This window comes from Suncus etruscus, chromosome 2, assembly GCF_024139225.1.
Source record: "Suncus etruscus isolate mSunEtr1 chromosome 2, mSunEtr1.pri.cur, whole genome shotgun sequence".
Classification (NCBI taxonomy): Eukaryota; Metazoa; Chordata; class Mammalia; order Eulipotyphla; family Soricidae; genus Suncus; species Suncus etruscus.
Window position 1 is genome coordinate 123680521 of NC_064849.1, and position 3679 is coordinate 123684199.

Here is a 3679-nt window from a genome sequence, read left to right on the forward strand (position 1 = left end):
ATTCCTCAACAATCCAATACCCTAATGCATAAAACTAATATAAACCAGAACTGCAGCTACCCCAGTGGTGAAACACAGGAAAACAATTACCTCCAAAATTAATTTTCTCAGTTTCATTCAAACTACACCAATTTTAGGTGACATCTCTTTCCCTGTCATGAATCTGAAGAATTGTCATTCCATATCTAAGTTTCAGTCTAATCAGCACAAGAGAAGACAAAGAAATTAGTTCAAGAAAAGTAAAGTTAAGAGAGTGTGTTTGGAAAAAAAAAATCACACTCCGATGTCTTTTTTAAAACTCCACCGGTTCAGTTTTCCCTTTCCTTCCCTCTTCTGCACACCCTCCTGGCACTCCCCCTTCGCCCCCCGCCCCGCGCCCCCGCAGCCCACTTCGCCCAGACAGAGGGTAATAGTCTGAGCTGCCCTGGTTGAGTTGATCCTAAAGTTAACATTCAGCAGCCCATTTCCAGACAGCAGCGCTAAATCTATTTGGATAAAACGCGTGTGACCCAGACAGTTGGCATTTGGCCCAAACGCGTTGCACCGGCAGCTCAAATAAAAACAAGAGTAAGAAACTCACTCTCTTGTTCCTTCTCTGAGCGCTTTCTCACTCTCTTGCTCTCTTTGCCTCTGGTACAACAAGGAAAGAAATGACCAAAGACAGGAATAGTAGTACACATTATCAGAAGGCAGATTTCCAAAACCCTTCCAGCACTCCACTCCTACCCACCCCCATGCCTGAACTTTGATCTCATAGACCATATATACAGACATACCCCGATATGCAAAGCTCCGGATGGTTATGCGTCTAGCACGTCCCAAGTGGCCAAAAGTAAATCAAAAACACACGCTTCCATCTCTTTGATTAGCCTATTAAGAGCTTAACATATCCTAGAGCATCGGAGCTACAGCTAACACATTAACTGCACTCGGAGGCTAGGCGTAAAATATGCACTTGTCTGACTACTTAATTAAGGCACTGACACAAAAATCTGTGACGGGTTGTGTGTGTGCTTTTATTTATTTTTTTAACTAGATACCAGTTTAAAATACACATCACTACTACTTTTCCTGATGACTGCTTGGTGAAACCACCACAATTAATTAAAACGCCACAATAAGCAAAATCAAACCATACTTCACAAAACATGTCTATCCATATAATTAACTGTTTTTTTGGTTTTTGCATCATAAAAATTCTGCAAAGATGCAGAATCCTCCAACCCCCACTAGTCTGGAGTTAAAAAGATTTCTATCTGTAAAATGAGTTCAGTCAAGCTCTCTCATTGCCATTAATACACACACAAACACACACACACACACACACACACACACACACAGTTTTCTAGACTTTCTTCGGAAGACAAGCAAAGCACAAATTTTAATTTTTTTAAAAAATGGTTTCATTGTATATCGTGAAGTCTTCCTTACCGTTTTCATCTTCAAATTCTGATAAAAAGTAAGTTTCAAACAATAGAGATTGCACTGGACGACTCACGTACTCCCTCTCCTTTCCCCCCCTGTCTCTCTCTCTTTCTCTCTCTCTCTCTCTTTTTACTCTACCGCTCTTTGCAAAGACACAGCAGTCAGTTATTCTGCAGCCAGAATAAAACCCTATAGTCTGGCTAACCCCGGGCTCTAGAGAACGGATGTTCCGATTTAGCAGAAAAAGAGATGCTTTCAATACATCCAGGCTATCATCCTGAGATAGTGTCTTTGCAAACCCCCCTTTCTCTGTCCCCTCTCAAAATAAAGAAATAAAAATAAAAGAAAGAAGAATTTAGAAGAAAAAAAGGCAAAAAAAAGAAAGACAGAAAGTGGGGGAAAAAAGACTTATTGGGGGTGGAAGTGGTGCCCTCTCTTCCTGGACAGCTTGGTGCCTTTGCTATGCAAATAACATGTGAAGAGCATCAAAAGGTATCAGGAGAAAAGAAGACAAGAGGAGCAGGAGGGCAGCAAAGTTTTGTTGAAGTAGCCTAAATCTCACTACCGGCCCCCAGCCAACTTGAATTGCAGAAGAAAATTTTGGCAGCTTTTCCTCGGAGGCAGAACACTGACGTCAGTCTGCAGATGTGCCGGCAGCTTGGGGCGCGCATGTGTCCTGGGTCGTCACGTGGAGGGGGAGGGGAGGGAGAGGTACAATCGGGGTAACCCACTCCCAACCAGCCATTCAGAAGGGCTTAAGACAATGTCAACTTTTCCACCCTTGAATGAGGATTTCTGGTCCTCCTAAACCTCAAATCCTTTACCCTCTCTCTCTCTCCACTCCTTCTCTTTTCCTTTCTCCTTTCCTAACCAGGGCGATTCTAGCCTTGGTTTGTGATTCGTTCTTTCTTGGAAAAAAGGGAAGGGGACGGAGAGGATGACTACTTTAGATCAACGAATGTCACCACTTAGATCGTTGGTGTCCTTCTCCGTGGGTTTTTAAGTAAGTCTGCACCCCCCCAAAATATTGCAAGTTGCACAGAAACCAGAGTTCTGGGGAGGGGGAGTGAGAGCCAACTAGCATCAGAGGCAGCATCTCGAGTGTGCACCAAATGCCTGGGCTTGGAAAATGCACCTTAACAAATAAGATTGCCACCAAGAGCGAGAGGAGTCGAAAGGAAACGAAGACCAGTACATTTTCCATCTTAGGACCGACTTCAGGTTATGTGGGGCTTTAAAAGAAAAAAAAAAAATGTGGGGTAGGAAGAAAAAGGTGGGGGGGAGGGAGAGCAACTTGCATTATTTCCAGATGAGAGTTGAGACTGGATGGTGTTTTAAAGAGCAACCAGGAAAGCTACAAGTGGAGTGTATTTTTTTAAGTCAGAACATTGAATGAAACCTCAATGATTGCCCAAATGAAAATAAATCTCAAGTCAGACCCCAAAAGGGGTGGGGGGGCGGGCGAGAGGCGGGCGAGAGGAACCCCACTGCGATCTCAAGATAAACAAACAAAACCTCCAAACTGGTTCTTCCAGCTCCCCCATCCCACTCGCCCCCTCTCCCTCCCGCACCTCTGCACCACAGTTGCCACTCCAGACTTTTAGGCTAAAACGCCGCTGCGTACGGGGCGCTTTCGCTTTCAGTTACCCGGAGTAAGCTACTGGCATTAACCTGGGTTCTGGAATACCCGATATGTTTTCCATGTCCCCTAAGCAAGCAAACTCTTTGGCACACAAATCGGAAACAGGAAGAAAAAAAAATGTGAAAATAGCTCTGGACAAATGCTGCCTTTCAGCGGTCTAATGGGCTGCATCCTTTATTTGTCCCCGCTGTTAAGTGTAGGGTAGGGAGAGGTTTAAGAGTTTCCAGAGTTTGGGGGGTGGGGGGTGGGGGGACAGAGGACTGACGCCTTGAAATTCCAATCCAAGTCCATTTCCGATGGCCAGAACCAAAAAGAAAGAAATCTAAAAGCAGTGGTTAGGGAAGATTTCGGAATACTGGCTCTTAAGTTTCCAGCTTCTGCTAACATTATTGCTTATTTGATTTTTTTTTTCACCCCTTCCTACACCGGAGGTGGTAGGTGTAATTCTTCTGGTGAATATATGAATAGTTGGCTAAAAGAAGGCATGAATCAGACTGAGAACGTCCAAGAACAGACTGATGTCCATTCTTACTGAGAGTTGAAAGGAGAAAGCATCTGTCCACAGTCAACCGTGCTCAGTGGACCTTAAGCAGCAATAAGTGGCTCAATGTC